This window comes from Nerophis lumbriciformis, linkage group LG08, assembly GCF_033978685.3.
Source record: "Nerophis lumbriciformis linkage group LG08, RoL_Nlum_v2.1, whole genome shotgun sequence".
NCBI lineage: Eukaryota > Metazoa > Chordata > Actinopteri > Syngnathiformes > Syngnathidae > Nerophis > Nerophis lumbriciformis.
In genome coordinates this window covers 29,145,415-29,164,315 of record NC_084555.2, presented here as the reverse complement: position 1 = coordinate 29,164,315, position 18,901 = coordinate 29,145,415, and the positions used below count along the sequence as shown (strand labels likewise).

Genomic DNA, 18,901 nt, shown 5'->3' with positions numbered 1-18,901 from the left:
GTTTACAGGGGTCCAAGTTACTCTGTACAACAGGAACACGCTAATGTTTTAGGAATGTGTTGCTAAAATGCTTGTCTCCCTGTACTAAAGTCAGCGGAGAGCCAACACCCAATCAGTTGCCCGTTGGAACTGTATGTCAATAGAAGCAACCCACAATCTAAATCAACTTTGAATGGCTAACCAAGCAATGGAATGTAAAAACAAGTGAGCTGTAATTACTATACAATCTACACTTAAACGAGAAATGAATCTCCTTACAGGCGGCCAATAGCCACATGAAGTACGGTAAATACAAGAGACGCTATTCCTCCCCAGTGCCGCGTTCCAACTGATTTAATGCATTGAAATTCACAACCCCTTGACATTGTTACATTAGGCAGCAATTAGTGGTTAATCCACTGTTTATAGCCAGTGTGCTTTGCTGCCTCACCATTCAGGTTGAAATGATCTGGAGAAAATCGTCGGTTGCTATGGAGTTTAAGCATGTATTTTAAAACTAACTAAGTAATGAGTGCCAGTGATCTGTGAAACATCCAAATGTGTCGAAACTACATTTTTGGAATTCAAGTCCAGGGGGCTCTTAAATGTCTAAGAGCTGTGCATGTGTCAGTGACAGCTGTTGCTGAGGCCCAGCAGACTCAGAGAGTTTAGACACCGGCTACTGGCAATGACCAGTTCCTCCGCCTCGTTTTTCATAGCATGCACCGCAGAAAATGTCCCGTGTCCTCATGCTAGGGATAGGAGTAGAGTCAATATGGTTCAGGCAACTTTAAAGGCGTGAGGAACTAATAAAAGCCATTCTTCTTACCTCTCTTATTTAAAGTCTTTATCGCAACATATTTATTTGTATTTTTTTTGCATCATATGATTTTCTGTATTGAGTTTTTAACAAGCCAATAATAACGACACACACCACATGCACTTCATGAGGCTAAACTTGTGCTGTGTCAATGTGAGTCATAAAGGTTTACTTAGCCAAGAAAGAGCAATTGAATTCATTTGGGATTTCATTGTGTTATTAATTTCTTTATATATATTTATTTTTAGAATGATCTTTATTCAAACAATAGAAAATGTGTTCCTTAAAGCACAATTGGGATTCCATTTTTACCTCTGTCAGGATATATTCGTCGGGGTTTGTTTGTAGTTAGTTAGTTAGTCAGGTGTACTGGAGAGGAGGCTACGCTGGATAGTCGAACCTCGGATTCAGGAGGAACAGTGTGGTTTTCGTCCTGGTTGTGGAACTGTGGACCAGCTCTATACTCTCGGCAGGGTCCTTGAGGGTGCATGGGAGTTTGCCCAACCAGTCTACATGTGCTTTGTGGACTTGGAGAAGGCATTCGACCGTGTACCCTGGGAAGTCCTGTGGGGAGTGCTCAGAGAGTTGTGGCGGTCCGCTCCCTGTATAATCAGTGTCAGAGCTTGGTCTGCATTGCCGGCAGTAAGTCGGACCCGTTTACAGTGAGGGTTGGACTCCGCCAAGGCTGCCCTTTGTCACCGATTCTGTTCATAATTTTTATGGACAGAATTTCTAGGCGCAGTTAAGATGTTGAGGGTATCTGGTTTGGTGGCTGCAGGATTAGGTCTCTGCTATTTGCAGATGATGTGGTCCTGATGGCTTCATTTGGCCAAGATCTGCAGCTCTCACTGGATCGGTTCGCAGCCGAGTGTGAAGCGACTGGGATGGGAATCAGCACCTCCAAGTCCGAGTCCATGGTTCTCGCCCGGAAAAGGGTGGAGTGCCATCTCCGGGTTGGGGAGGAGATCTTGCCCCAAGTGGAGGAGTTCAAATACCTCTGAGTCTTGTTCACGAGTGAGGGAAGAGTGGATCGTGAGATCGACAGGCGGATCGCTGCAGCGTCTTCAGTAATGCGGACGCTGTATCGATCCGTTGTGGTGAAGAAGGAGCTGAGCCGGAAGGCAAAGCTCTCGATTTACCCGTCGATTTACGTTCCCATCCTCACCTATGGTCATGAGCTTTGGGTTATGACCAAAAGGACAAGATCACGGGTACAAGCGGCCGAAATGAGTTTCCTCCGCCGGGTGGCGGGGCTCTCCCTTAGAGATAGGGTGAGAAGCTCTGTCATCTGGGGGGAGCTCAAAGTAAAACCGCTGCTCCTCCACATCGAGAGGAGCCATATGAGGTGGTTCAGGCATCTGGTCAGGATGCCACCCGAACGCCTCCCTAGGGAGGTGTTTAGGGCACGTCCGACCGGTAGGAGGCCACAGGGAAGACCCAGGACACGTTGGGAAGACTATCTCTCCCGACTGGCCTGGGAACGCCTCGGGATCCCACGGGAGGAGCTGGACGAAGTGGCTGGGGAGAGGGAAGTCTGGGCTTCCCTGCTTAGGCTGCTGCCCCCGCGACCCGACCTCGGATAAGCGGAAGAAGATGGATGGATGGATGGATAGTTAATTAGTTAGTTATTGACATAACTGAAAATGTTAGTATGGAAACAATACCCAGTAGTTACATGGACAGTGTCAGTACTTATACTTCACATTTTCAAAATCATTAACTTGTAACATTTTTGATCACAATTTTAATCAGGCAAAATCCCAAGATGGAGAGTATTTGTGTCCCTAATATATTATTTCCTTTTATGGATTTTGTTAGTGTTTGCATAGTGAAAGTAAAAATTATTGAATCTTGAATCTTGAGAGATAGTGGATGACTGACAAGAGTGTTCACTTCGCTGACATCAATGCAAAGAGTGAACACTCTTGCAGACTGTTTAGAAGCGACTTTTGTTTAATTACCTACGCCTGGAGGTTGTGTCTTTTCTGTTATCTGTTTATCAGTTAGCTATATAGGCAGAAATATAAAAGAAATGGGACAAGGCACAAGTGACTACGTTTTGTGGGTGGTCCTGATCATCGTTCGGATTCTGGGTTTTTTTAATGGATTATTAACTATTGGGATATAGTTAATAATATAGTTAGTTCTATGCCAGTTACTCTCAAGTTGTGGTACGTGACGCGTGCTCTACCTAATGGTATGCCAAATAAATCCCTTCATTAAAGTACAGTGTTTTAATTTCTTATATTCAAACATAGTGTTACTGTTCAAACTGTGTGTAATGTAACAGTGGCCAAAAATATTAAATATGCTTGCTAAATAAAACCTCGGCCTTGTTTTTATTAATACTTACTACGTTACTGTATTTTAATGTTGGTCATTTTGGTGATATTTGGAGAGCCACGTTTGTTCTGAGGTGGTACTGAGAACCATTGGTCTGCAGTCCTGGGATGGTTTTACTGTACCTGCCGATCACTATAACATATAATATTTAATGTATCAAATACGTTTTTTAAAAGGGATTTTTAAGCCTATGTCAAAGAATACTGAAAGCATGTTTTTAATATGTGTTTAATTTCAATATCTTGCTTAAAAAAAGTAATATTCATTGTTATTTTGTTTGTGTTTAAAATTTAAATAATAATTTAAAAGTTAGCAGACTGCAAGCCATTGAATCATTGAGGTCTTTTTTGCCCGGGTGCTACTTTATTAGGCTAACATTATTTTCCAATGTATTGTTGATATGTGAATTTTTTTTAAATAGAAATATTAAATTTGAACATGGAAATAAAAATTAAAATATTAGAGAAAGAAATAATTCCATTAGGAGTAACACAAACGAAATAGTGGTCGAAAATAGAGCAAATATTTACCTGAAAGGACGAAAAAGTCCCCAAAATACTCTGAGGGTTAATACTGTGTATTGACGTCATACTTCACCAAACATGGTCAGTGTAAATGCCGCATTGTGTTAAGAAGTCGATGCTGTAACTCAGGTGATGATGTAACTTATTTAGTGAATCTTGATTCCCTGCCGAATTGGCACACGCTCAAGTTTGGGTTCCAGATTAAATCAGGACCACCGTATTGATTTACAGTCAGTCTGATTCCTTTACGAGGTGGTCGTAATAATTGCTCCATCAGCATTCACATTTGCACATCCAACACTTCTGAGACAGAATATACATGCCACTTGCCTTTTCCTACAGGCTGATGACTTCATGTAAATTAAATGGAATTAATCAAAGAAAGAAGTACGATTTCATCTTAACTATGCATGTGGTTTACTGATGTCAAAGTCAAATGAGTTTTTAATGTTTTTTACATTTTACACTTAACTACATTATACACTCGTATGGCTCTTAATAATCTGAGCGTGTGGTGCTACTTTTTATACTTCTGTCAATGAAGACTGCTAATGTCCCACATACAAAGTGCTAAATGGCATGTGCAAACAATAATAATGTGTGTACTATTAGTGGGCGGGTTGTTGGTGATCTAGTAAGACTGCGCACATTTGATGATATGTGAAAAAGTGGTGCAAACCGCCTTATTTAAAAGAGGTTTTTGGGTGTATGCCAAACGTCACCATGGATACACTCATTTCCCTCCATATTTGTTGTATTATATGCTGCAACATATTCTTAGCACGCCGAAGTTGTGCTCTGAGAGGTGCCTCTGTGTCGCAATGGTCCAGACGCAAGAAAAGACATATTGCATGTTTTTTTCATAAAGGAGCTATATTATTAATATATTATACCTTAATAATATATCTTCTATAGGGGTGTAACAGTTTTGTAGATACCGCGTTAATACGGTTTCAAAGTCTTCACAATAATGCCGTGATGCGTGACGGTATCAAACAAAATCTTGGTGTGTAGTTTTTTTTTTTGGCGCTTTAGCGTTGGCCGTAAGCGGGATATAAAGTGTGTTTGTAGTAGAGGAGAGGAATTGTTTTTTTTGGACATTTTCTGAAAAAAATCATCCAAATTGATCCACAACTGTTTGAGTTATGTTGCTAACAGACAAAGAAACCCTGGCAATAACATAACCTCTTTGGCAGAGGTAAGAAAGTCTGCATTCTACAAAGCAATACTTTCATCTCAAGCACTTCCAAGGCGACACAGAGCCAGCGGTCACGTCACACAGCACAGAGGTAATCACCAAGAAAAATGTTTAACATGGGAAATATGAGAAAACTGAAAAATACTTGATAAATCCTCAATACATCCATCTATTTTTCCACCCTTTCTTTCGATGTCACGGGTGGGCTGGACCCTATGGAGCTACACGGCACAGAAGGCAGTGTACAAGTCGCCACCTTGTAAACTGTCTCCCAGAAAATATATTTGAAGCCAACGAAGCCAAACTTCAGTTTGTGAGATATTTACATTGATAAAAGTTAAATTGATAGTTGGCTTTTCTGAGAAACATAATTTCCCAGACTGATATAAACACTGTGGAGGACACTGCTTCTCGTAAAGTAAAATTTGAAAAACTTAACTAAAGTGAACATTATTGTTTTACACTGGATGTTTACATTGTGATTTTAAAGACACTCAACTGTAAGTTTTGTTTTATATTTGCTTGAAACAATGGATGTTTCTGTACAATTCTTTGCACTTAAAATACATGTTTGTGGTTATGAATATCATTAGAACATTTGATCATTATGTTTGTGATCAATTATTGTAAATGTGTTTATCCTAAACATCCCTGCAACTTCATTTTACACACAATAACATTTTAAGTTTTTTTTTTGGTGTGGGGGTGAACATATTGTACCTTCGCCTTAATACCGGGGTAATATCGTACCGTGAGATTTGGATACCATTACATTCCTAATCTCCAGATGAAAAAACTAACAGTATTTTTTTTTTAAATGCCAGCAGACACTTAAATGACTCAATTGCATTTGTCTTATTCAACCGCTTAAGTCACTCAGTAGGTGTAAAACCATAAAATGGTATTTCTGAATAGGCGATATGTATAATATTTTTATTTTTGACTGTCCAAATATGTTGACACACACACGGATGGAAGATTATCTCTCCGTTTTCTTTTCTCATATCTATTTGTGCGTAACTCTGCCAGTTTGCATGTACATTTAAGGTTGCATGTATATATTTGCAAGTATTGTGGGCGTTCTAATAATAAGCAAATGTTCATGAAATACATAAAGACAAACACGCAAGATGGATTGCGCTATCTATTTTGCTCATTTAAAACACACAATTCTCTGCGCACAAGTTTAGTAGATCAGCTTTCAAAAGTGTGCTATCAAGTTTGTGTTTTAATGTTTGTTATTGTTTTCTTGTTGTAATATTGTTATTAGTGGTCAACTTATTTTTTACACTTGCATGACAGTTACAGGGCTTTTTGCAAAATGTACACAGCTTCTTAGACGTTACATGTTCCATTCGTCATTTGTATGTGTTATAAAACTATATTTTTTCTTAATTAAATATTTTTTGTGTCATATTTTTGCTTGTCAGGAAACAGATTTTTTAGTCTCCTTTTGATCCGGCCTATTAGAATGAGGTACAAACGGACTCCAATGTACTACCGTGTTACATAATCAGAGGTTGATCATGTTTCTGTTTAACTTTAGAGAATCAGGATTAGTTTATGTCTCCTGCATTCACTAGCCAATGAGGCACAACCAGTCTGTTAGTCTGCCTAGTAACAGATGGACATGAAAATGTCCCACAGAAAATTATGGAAGTAGAATTGTCTCACATCAACTTATATATCTCAATATGATATTAATACATATGCATATATTAATAAATATACAAATACAAATGTGATATACAAATAAATAAATAATTTGTATAAATAAACACGCATGTGTAAATATATTTTGAGATTTGAAAATATATACAAATAAAATGTATAAATATAAAAATGTTACATACAAATAAATCAAGAATTTGTATAAATAAACGTGTATTTGTAAATATATTTTTGAGATTTGAATATAAATATGCTTGATTTTGTATTTGTATTTGTATTGCATTTGCATATGTGGATCGCTTTTTTGCTTTTGTGTCGATGAGACATTCCTACCACGAACCAGATGCACAAATAAATGTGACCTACACACTCCCCTGAACAACCAGCAGAGGGCACTGCAGCCAGAGCGATCTCGGTCAGAGACATGGTCAGACGCTGCGAGCCAATCAGAGGCACACTAAGGAGGGTCATATGATGATTGATATATGATGATGATTTGACACACATTGCACTGATGAGAGATCAGTATCTACATCGGGACAAGATCATTAAACGGCATTGATACAATAAAATAAGCAGCTAGCACGGTCTTTCAGATTAACTGGATGATTTAGCATTAGCTAATACAACGCTAACGTTAGCAAGCTCAGGCCCGTTGTGCGTTCTCTCTGTAAAGACGTGGATTGTTTTTGTGCAGTGAACTCCGGGCATTTTGCATATAATGCATATAATGCTCTGTGACGCAGACCGCTATGGCTGCAGTGCCCTCTGCTGGTTGTTCAGGGGAGTGTGTAGGTCACATTTATTTGTGCATCTGGTTTGTGGTAGGAATGTCTCATCGACACAAAAGCAGAAAAGTGATCCACATATGCAAATTCAATACAAATACAAATACAAAATTAAGCATATTTATATTCAAATCTCAAAAATATATTTACAAATACATGTTTATTTATACAAATTCTTGATTTATTTGAAGGTCACATTTTTATATTTATACATTTTATTTGTATATATTTTAAAATCTCCAAAATATATTCACAAATACGCGTTTATTTATACAATTTATTTATTTATTTGTATATCACATTTGTATATCACATTTGTATTTGTATTTGTATATTTATTAATATATGCATATGTATTAATATCATATTGATATATATAAGTTGATGTGAGACAATTCTACTTCCATAGAAAATGTGTACATCTGTCTGACAGTCAAGTCAGTTTGTCCGTTGAATAATATATAATACAAATAGATATACTTTATAGATAACTGCAAGGTGAGCAATTAACTTTCTGGTTCGAAAAGCTGTCATCAGCAAATCTTATGAGAGTTCAGTGCAGCAGGAAATAAGAATTTACTTGATGTCCTTAAAAATGTGACCAATGAGAACGACTCACATTGAAACCACACTAACACTATACATATTAGGATGCAAAGCTGCACAACTCTCATATGTTGCCTTTGTCACTCATCATCATTACGACAAAATGTTTTTTGTTTTAATGCTAACAGTAGTTAACTTAATTTTTTACACTTGAATGACACACTACTAAAAAAAGCTGACAAACAATAATATAAAAAGACTAGATTTTAGACAAATAAAAATACTAAAAACTTGTGAAATTATCTGTCCATGCAGCTAAACTGGAGAAATTCCCCTCTTAAAAATGTAGGGGGAAAAAATTAATACAAGATATTTTTGCTTGTAATGAGCAAAACAAAATCTGCCAATGGAACAAGTCAAAAGTGTCGTGGTAAGATTTCTTGAAATAAGATATTATATTTAAGCTTAAAAAAAAATTAAAAGCAATCTTGAAATCAGCAATTAAAACGTATTATTAGCTATACTTATTAGTATTGTGAAGTCAAACTTGTTATGCTCAAAAGTAATATATTTTTGCCTCAGAAGATCTATTGCCTAAAACAAGTTCTTATGTCTCACTGAAAATTACTATACAGGGGATTGTGAATTGTACTAAATTTGTTTAGATATTTTAAACTAGAACTCGGAAATATATACTTGGTGAGATCGTGAATATTTCCAGCATAGTTAATTTTACTTGACAAGATATCCTAAGTTAAGCTTTGTATACTGAAAAATTAGCAGGACTTTTAAGTAAAAAATAAGTATTTTATTCTGATTACAAGCATTATTCAACTTGCAATTAAGAATCTTTGGGATGTTGCAGACTCTTTAAACAAGATTTTTTTTGTAAGTAAAACCAAAATGTCTTATTTGAATATTTTCTCAATTTTAACATGTTTGAACTAGAATAGACAAAATATAATTATCCATGCTAAAAATGCTAAAATTCAGATTATGATACAAAATAAATTACTAAAAATAAGTAAATACCTCTTAAAACAAGGGAAATTTCTAGAAATAAGATGTCAAATCTTGGCAAGTGGCAAATGATTTGCATTGCAGTTAAGTACGATTCTATCAAATGTTCATATAGTAGCATGACTTCATAGATGACTCAGTGTGCCATCACCATCCTCTGTTGGCTTTCTACCCACGTGCAAACGCTGTAAATGGTCACATTCATACGTCAAAAAAAAAGTTATTATTCATGCCTCTGCACTCCCTATAACAATGGCAAAGCTTTACAGCAACATATTCAACAGTCTCTTTGTGGATGAGTAACTCATGCAAAATGGATCAAACTGTAGGTTGACACACAAGAGGAAGACTCGGTTCATTCATGGTATGGTTTGACTTATAAACGTCTATTATTGTTGCTCAATTGTTCAAAGTTGACTGGACAGTAATAAAGCGTGGACCGTGTTGATATTGAGAAAATTACCTGTTGTGTTGTCCCCGGGTTTTGTTGGCAGTCTCCCACTGGTGACTAGTCCTGTGAATGAAGAGAAGTGAAGCATCCACAAATGTCCACTTGTGCTAATCCTATCGCTACGGAGCCATCCTCACATTGCTCACTCGTTCACGTCAGGGAGGGAATAAAGGAAAGCAATAATAACCACTGGAACTTCCCTTTCTTTCTCTTCCCTCCTCACTGGTTCACTCCCACTGCCTATTCAGTTCTGCCCTGCTTGGCCTTGGTCTAAAACACACATCACTCCCTGTAAAGGCAATTGAGGCAAGGAAATGCATGTGAACTTTTTGATCTTATCAAAGAATAGGTTTGTAGAAGTTTAAAGCCAAAGATGCAGATTTTTCGCTCCCATGCATTTCTTCTTGTCCGAGTCACGGAAGCTAAAAAGTTCCACTCTATATTTAACTCCTCCTCTCTTGCCAGCATGGGTGCTGCTTGGCAGCTGAGGCTATCTGAATCTTAGACACTTTGGCTGGCCAGCAAGAGCACTAACTCTCCCCGCTGACCCTGGCTGACAGCTGAACCATGTCATCTTGCTTGAAAGGTCCGGTGACAGCAGCCACCCAAACCCTGAAGTGGCTCCAAGGAACCACCAACTGTTGATAGAGGTGGGCCAAACTTGCTTACCAAGTGGACTACAATCTAAAATAAGGCAGTGAGGTCATTGAGCTTTACTGTACGATACATAATCTAACAGAGGAGCTGCAAAAAGAATTCTGTCTTTATAAAGGCAACTACTAAAGTCCTCTTGCCTCACGTAGTTGGCCCCAATGTTTGTGGATTGTAACATCAAAAAGTAAAAAATAACTATTGTGTTGTTTTTAACAGGATGTTGTACATTTACAATTTTTTGCATTCGCAACACATTTGCCACAATCGGTGAAAATTGTAACGATAAGCAATTGTGTCGTTTTCGCGCAATCCTGTGAATAAACTTTAAGGATGTGCCAATCGATCGTCAACCGATCAGTATTGGACGATTTTCATGAAAAAATATGTGATTGCCATTGCCTAGTAATGCTTTTCGATGATGATGACAAACACTGATACCCTCTGTCCAGGGACGGCGCTACAACAGAGCTCGGTGGGGCTAAAGCCCCGTCAGAAATCTGTTTTGCCCAAGTTGAGACCCCCTAGCACAGTGGTTCTTAACCTTGTTGGAGGTACCGAACCCCACCAGTTTCATACGCGCATTCACCGAACCCTTCTTTAGTGAAAAATAAAATGTTTTTTCAATTCAAGAAAAAGTTATATGTTTTTTTTACAGGTGCACAAAATGAACCGTGCATGAACATCACCTTGTGCAAAGAACAAAACCAACACAGTGCATGAACTCACAACAAATTACACACCTTACACACATTACCATGAATTGATTAACGTGGACCCCGACTTAAACAAGTTGAAAAACGTATTCGGGTGTTACCATTTAGTGGTCAATTGTACGGAATATGTACTGTACTGTGTAAACTGTACTGTTTCATATAATGTATTCTCTTCCTTTGCAATCTACTAGTAAAAGTTTCAATCGATCAATCAAACAACCTGCAAATCAGATGGAAAATTAAAGGGAACATTGCTTGGGGGTATCCATAATACGCTGATAGGGAGAAGTTTTTATTTACATGATAAGTCGGATGTGTCTTTACCTCCGTGGCGGAGGCTCCGCCGAACCCCTGAGGCCGACTCCTCACCGAACTCCTAGGTTTCGATCGAACCCAGGTTAAGAACCACTGCCCTAGCATTTTAGGACCTTGTTAAGCAAAACCTACTGTTCTTACCTGTTGGTACCTGCTGTTGTGTATTTGGTATTTGCATAAGTCCCAAAAATGTGAAATCAAACGGTGGAGGCATTGCGGAGATATTTATACAACAATCTTGCTTTTCTTCTTTCCTCCTTCCTAGAAATTGAAGCTACTCAAGTAAGCACAAAGCGGTTTCGTGCCAGCCAATCGTCTCTGCGAGGCCATCTTTGCAAAAACCTATCACCGGGCAATAATGCAACCAGGTGCATCTTTCCAAGTGCCTGTCAAAAGACCCTTTCGGCCCCCTTGTTTTCTTCTACGGTGTTTTACCTGCAAGCCTAACTACGCAAAACCGCTTGTGGGTGAACTTGTTATAAACCCCGCCCACACGCACCCGCCCTCCACTTCAAATCACTGCCATTAGTTGTTGAAAAGCGGATGTGAAAATTTTCAGAATGAAATTCTGTGAAACACACAAAAATAATTTGAAAAATAAGACAAGGAAAGATAAAATCGGCACTGAATCAAAACATGTTATGATACAAAAAAATACACACCAAAAATGTTGTTTTTTATTGTTTGTATTCATTTGTTTAATTCAACATGTTACAATGCCAATATTAATTTCAGTGCAGGTACACTTTTTTGTACAATACCATTTTTTTTCAATGCCTAAACTTTACTTGGTGTTTTGGCTCCACATCACCTTTGAATGTGAAACATTTTTTTGCCATCATTGCTTGTGTTCGGCTTAACTATTTTATTGAATATTTGTTGGTCAAATTCAGTTAAAACTACTTTTATATCATACCTGCTTGTGCTGTGTATCATAACTGATTTTATTGAAAATCAATAAATCAATCCTTGAATCTGAACTGTTTCTCAAAGTGGATAATTTTAGTACATTGTTTTTGTTTTTGTTTTTGTTTTTGTTTTGCTTAATCCATTTCATAATTTACCTATTGGCAAAAAAATGGGTAAATCATAGATTAACCGCACTTTTGTATAAACCGCAGGGTTCAAAGTGTGGGAAAAAGTAACGGCTCATATGTTTTTGTTTTTTTGCTTAATCCATTTCATAATTTACCTATTGGCCAAAAAATGGGTAAATCATAGATTAACCGCACTTTTGTATAAACCGCAGGGTTCAAAGTGTGGGAAAAAGTAGCGGCTCATAGTCCCCAAAATACGGTAGATTAATAAGAGTTTGACTAAGGATACGACACATAAAAGGGCGGACCGATCCATAAATTGTTGATGTCGACAGCAAGGGTAGTATCAATATGATCAATACTAGAGTGATTGGATCGGTTTTTTCATTGTTTTTATGTTTACAAATTCAGGGAATAAGTCCCGAGACACAGGAAGATTTTGTGGGCCAAAAGGATTTCAATGAGTAATAGATTTTAGATTTAGTTAAGTTATTGTGTACTTTTGACTTCGCTTTAATCAAACCATTTTGTGCAATAAAAGAGAAGAATTAACTAGTTTAAATACTGTGCTGACACTGTTAAACTGTAAATAGCACTTATCATACAGACATTAAAAAACTAATACGTATGATCAGTATTTGTATCGGCCAAGCTCACTCATGGATAATTGTTATCGGAATCGGCGGCATAAATCCCTGATTAAAACATCCTTTAAAACCTTAATGAAAACAATTGTCATACATGATGTGTTTATTAGAGATGTCCCAATACAATATTTATTAAAAATAAGTACCCCATTACATTGGCTTGTATGTAAATTTTCCAATACAATCAGTCCTGCAGTACATTTACAATGGACAACCAGTTAACATATAAATGTCCTCCAATAAGCACACAAGGTTGATCTTTTCTTGTATTTTGATCAAGTCCTTTACAAAAGGTAAACATTGTAGGCTATAGTCTACAAGGAGCTAGCAGCTACACAACAGCTAAGCACACAAGCTAGACATACATAGTAAGTGTCCTTAATTGCACAATATTGCAGTCAAATCTCTACACAAGTATCAAATAACTACAGTTGCATATTACTTACAGGTACAAAGTCTCAGAGGCAGAAGACTACTAGAAAGTATCCCGTATCAAACGTGTCCACGCCATTCAACTTACTGCCTCAAAGAGCTTAACTTCATGAATTATTGTCACCCCTATGTGTCACCAAAAACAATTACCATTTCACTTAAAGACAGCGTAAGTCCATTCCAGACGTTTCATAATAAAATCTTTAATAATTGCCAATCTTTTGACTAATTGAATTTGAATAAAAATGTTCTAACATTCCACACTACAAAATAATAAAAGCAAGTATGATTCCTGCTGATATAGTATTAAATTAATATCGGTATCGACCAAAATTCAAGGTGTGATTTTAGTATCGTATAGGAAGTGAAAAACTTGTATCTTCCTAATATTTATATATTTAAACAATATATTTGTTTTTGTAGAACTGCAACACGTCATTCAAGAGATATATTTCTGGGCCATTCTGCCGAATTGGTGCCATTTGTTGTATCACTTAAAATAAACTTACCGGTAAATGTTAATTTTCTTCAACTGTAAATCAGATCATATGCACATTGTTAGGCATGTTATCTGCTTGGATAGATTGTTTATGAACAATAAAGCAGAAAATATTGCTGAAACAAATATACAGACAGTATATACAGCATTTCTCTTTTATAAATGTATTTTCTCACATTTGTGTAAACATGGTCTCCATATCGACTCTTTTACATTTGTGACCAATAAACTTTCCCTTTTGTTCCTGTTTGTTTTTTGTCATGTATTGTATGTATGTTTTTTTTTTTGAGTCTTTGCCAGATTCTTGTTTATTGATCGCTCAACACTACTTGCAACAAAATAAGTTTTGTATTCCTGACTGCGGCTCCTTACTTTTTTCTACACTGAGTTCCACCAGCTTTCAGTCAACACTCCAATTGCAACACATGGTTTTGTTCAAATGATCTCATTGATCTAGAAAAAAATATGGGCCAAAATCCAACAATCATGTATTTAGATATTTATTTGACTTTACAGAGAATATGCATCATTTCAGATCTTCATGATGTGAGCCATATGTGTTAAATATGTACTTGATGTACACTGTGAAGACACCGGATACATATTTCCAAATAGGATTTATACGTCACGTCAGGTTGTTGTTGACAGACCGCATTTATTTAAAGGTTACTACTGTTCAATGCCAAGCATGTACTGAATCTCTCAAAATTAGATTTTCATATCCCCCCCCAAAATAATTTAAAAAAAAAAGTATTTTAATCTAAAACATACTTGTTTTTTAGTGAACAGTAATGCATGTAACATTTTAATATTCATAAAAGTGTCAAAGTGAAGTTAAAGCACTCCTAATAACAAAACAAAACAAAAAAACAACTCCTTCTCAGCTTTAAAGGGCCCCTCACTTATTAGGTCAAAGTTCCTGACCTTAAAATGACATCTACAGATAAAATTGACTGGGGGTATGATATATATATTTTTTTTTTGTCATGAAGAAATACAATCATGTGTGCTTACGGACGGTATCCCTGCAGACTGTATTGATATATATTGATATATAATGTAGGAACCAGAAATTTTAATAACAGAAAGAAACAACCCTTTTGTGCGAATGAGTGTGAATTAGTGTAAATGGGGGAGGGAGATGTTTTGGGTTGGTGCACTAATTGTAAGTGTATCTTGTGTTTTTATGTTGATTTAATTAAAAACATTTTTTTTTTTTTTTTTTTTTTTTTTTTTTTAATTTATTTTTTTAATTTCTTGTGCGGCCCGGTACCAATCGATCCACGGACCGGTACCGGTGGTTGGGGACCACTGATATAGACCACATGGAAGTGTTTTAAATGTAGAAAAAAATCATTTTTTGACCCCTTTTAGGCGCTTTATAATTTGGTGCGTCTTTTGTACGAACATAAACCTGAATAGACCCGCTCATCGGCATAATCCGGAAAATACATTACATGTTGTACAGGTTTTTGCCAGACTTTGCGGTTTCTTCTTGGTGCAGAAACACCACATGGAGCTGAAAAGTATTTATATCACTTCACACTCGCAGCAGGGCACACAAGATCCAACACAGAAACCCACGGGCTCAAAATGTATATTTTGCCCATAATGTCAACCATATCAGTTTTGAAGTAGTCATCGACCAGTTCTGTAGATAACAGCACACCAAGAGGGGGCGACATATCGAGTCTGGCGAGGGAACGGGGACACTCAAAGTACAGTTAGTTATCTACCAATTACTAAAAAACTAATTGATAGTATGGGAAATATAAATAAATAAAATGATAAATGGGTTATACTTATACTTATGGGTATAGCGCTTTTCTACCTTCAAGGTACTCAAAGCGCTTTGACAGTATTTCCACATTCATCCATTCACACACACATTCACACACTGATGGCGGGAGCTGCCATGCAAGGCGCTAACCAGCAGCCATCAGGAGAAAGGGGTGAAGTGTCTTGCCCAAGGACACAACGGACGTGACTAGGATGGTAGAAGGTGGGGATTGAACCCCAGTAACCAGCAACCCTCCGATTGCTGGCACGGCCACTCTACCAACTTCGCCACGCCGTCCCCAAAATAACTGCCGGATTAATTTTCAGTGGCAAAAAAAACATAAAGAGAATTTGTAACTAAAACTTTGGTCATCTGGACCCTATGGGTCCTTTAATATAAATAAATGATAAATGGGTTGTACTTGTATAGCGCTTTTCTACCTTCAAGGTACTCAAAGCGCTTTGACACTACTTCCACATTTACCCATTCACACACACATTCACACACTGATGGAGGGAGCTGCCATGCAAGGCGCTAACCAGCACCCATCAGGAGCAAGGGTGAAGTGTCTTGCTCAGGACACAACGGACATGACGAGGTTGGTACTAGGTGGGGATTGAACCAGGGACCCTCGGGTCGCGCACGGCCATTCTTCCACTGCGCCACGCGTTATAAATTAATATATTTTGTCTTTGTTTTTCTGGTGACAGCCCTTGTTGATAGTGGTCCTTTTGTTGTTGTTGCAGAACAACCACCATTGAGTACCATTGAGAGCATTGACATTTGAGTTCATATTTAAGTTTTCATGTTAAAATTACAGTAGATTTTAGTGCAAGAAGTGTTTTTGGAACATATAAAGTGTTTATAAGTGTGTGTGAAAGCGGCTTTCACACACACTTATAAACACTTTATATGCCAACCCTCCCGGATTTTCAGGGAGACTCCCGAAATTCAGCGCCTCTCCCGAAAACCTCCCGGGACAAATTTTCTCCCGAAATTCAGCCGGAGCTGGAGGCCACGCCCCCTCCAGCTCCATGCTGACCTGAGTGACGTGTCGACAGCCTGTTTTCACGTCCGCTTTCCCACTATATAAACAGCGTGCCTGCCCAATCACGTTATAACGGTAGAATGATGGAGGGCGAGTTCTTGGTTTCTTATGTGGGTTTATTGTTAGGCAGTTTTATTAACGCCTCCAGCGCGGCAACAACACACAACAACAGCAGTCACGTTTTCGTCTACCGTAAAGCAGTTCGTCTGCCGTAAACATCAATGTTGTGACACTCTTAAACAGGACAATACTGCCATCTACTGTACATGCATATGTGACAATAACATCTAGGGCTTTTAGAGAGTGCAGTGCACAACTGCGCACACAACAAGGAGACAAAGCAGAATGCATCATCAGAGAGGGTGTTCAGCATGGTTAGAAAAATAGTGACAGAGAATAGAACAAGGATGGACAATTCCACCCTTAACTCAACAATGAGTGATATGTGTGTGTATATGTGTAAATAAATGAACACTGAAATTCAAGTATTTCTCTTATTTATATATGTATATATATATATATATATATATATATATATATATATATATATATATATATATATATATATATATATATATATATATATATATAAAATAAAATAAATATATATATATATATATATATATATATATATATATATATATATATATATATATATATAGCTAGAATTCACTGAAAGTCAAGTATTTCTTATATATATATATATATATATATATATATATATATATATATAAATATATATATATATATATATATATATATATATATATATATATATATACTGTAACAAATACTTGACTTGGTGAATTCTAGCTGTAAATATACTCCTCCCCTCTTAACCACGCCCCCAACCACGCCCCCGCAAATCGGAGGTCTCAAGGTTGGCAAGTATGAGTGAAAGCTGTGTGGAGTGTGTGGAGACCTTATAAAGACTTTAAATGAATACAATATTCATATGAATCATAAAATAAATAGCATCCACACTTAGATGGGATTCACCTACCAGCGGTGCGGGGGGAGTTTGGAATGTAACTTCCTGTGATAATTGAGGGGCCACTTCACTGTATTATGCCTTTTATGTCTTTTAGTAATAACGTATCTGTGACATACTTCAGCCAATGAAGGATCATGATATTAGAGCATTCCCTCTAAAAAGCCCTGTTCAGAGCAGCCAATTTTATTCAAATGTAGTAGTAGTCCAATACCGCTGTAAAAGAAATAATATTTACACACTCACTGTAATCCTTGGTGCAGCAAACCAAGGTCTGGAGCCTTAACAGGAATGTCTGACAATAGACAAAATAGTGATCACACTTTAGCGGTACTCTACGGTACCAATTTGTTGTACTTTTGTGTGTGTTCATGTGTTAATAAATGTATAAAATATATAAATAAATAATAACATCTATATTTTTTTATTTAACAGAGATAACTGTGCTTTACGGTTGTCATATTGTCAATCTCCCCAGTAGAGACCCCCTAGCAAAAGTATAAAATAGTAGACTTTGCATGCAGTTGCTGCTTTAGATGGCAGTAGTGTATAGGCTACGACAGAGCCACATATAGCCCTTTGATGCATAACATATGCACACCCCTTTTAATGCACAACATGGGTCAAAAATGACCCGCATCAATTTCCCATGTTATTTCATGCTGCCTGAGTGTTTCTTTGCTGTATCTTTTGAAATCAATGTATTTTATAATTTAATAATTCAAGTATTCTTTAAAAATCTTGTTTTTGATTACCACAAATCATTATTTATATTTTTCCTACCATACCTTATGAACAAAAGTATTTTTTGTAATACTACATCAAGTTTACACACATGGGTCAAAAATGACCCATTATCAAAGTGCGATTTAAAAATGGATGAAGGCATATTACAATAATATTTTACTTCAAATACTTATTTTAGATGTGATTCGGGCCAAACAATCATACATTTATTATTTGAAACCTGTTTATTTGTCATTTTGGCAAACATCTGGCAGTAACAAAAATAAACTTGTGAATTAGACCAACGTAAAATAAAATTGTCAATTCAGTTCTTATGATTCTTTTATTCTTTATTAGTTAGTTATCAGATTCCTCACATGTAGCACACATTACCACTGTGCGTTTGTGCTCCTTGCACACAGGCTTCTTGCGAACACCAGTTGCTGACTTTTCTGTCTTTGGCAGATGGGCAGATCGCACACCTCTTCCTCTTTGCCGCGCCCTTCTGTCTTATGTCCTCTTCTGGTTGGGTGGTGACTATGGTTTGTTTTTCTATCCCGCATCTTCCCATTGCCTCTATGATATGCTTTTGGAGTGTGGGTGTGCCCTCCATGTGGCTCTTCATATGTGGCATGACCAGCTCTTTGCCCAGCTCCTTGATGAATAGTCGGCGTGCATTGGTGACACCACCCATGTAACCAGGGTGTTCTGCAGTGAAG

The 18,901-nt window shown here is 37.1% G+C and overlaps 1 protein-coding gene across 1 annotated transcript in view; it reads right to left on the bottom strand.

The window, feature by feature from the left end:
* The window catches only part of LOC133611280 (filamin-A-interacting protein 1-like), a 56,131-nt gene extending 46,637 nt beyond the window's left edge, over nucleotides 1-9,494 (bottom strand). Inside the window, exon 1 of the mRNA XM_061967976.2 lies at nucleotides 9,353-9,494. The gene's annotated coding sequence lies outside the window, so the exon portion shown is untranslated. The remainder of the gene's footprint in view (nucleotides 1-9,352) is intronic.
* Between the last annotated feature and the right edge of the window lie 9,407 nt (nucleotides 9,495-18,901).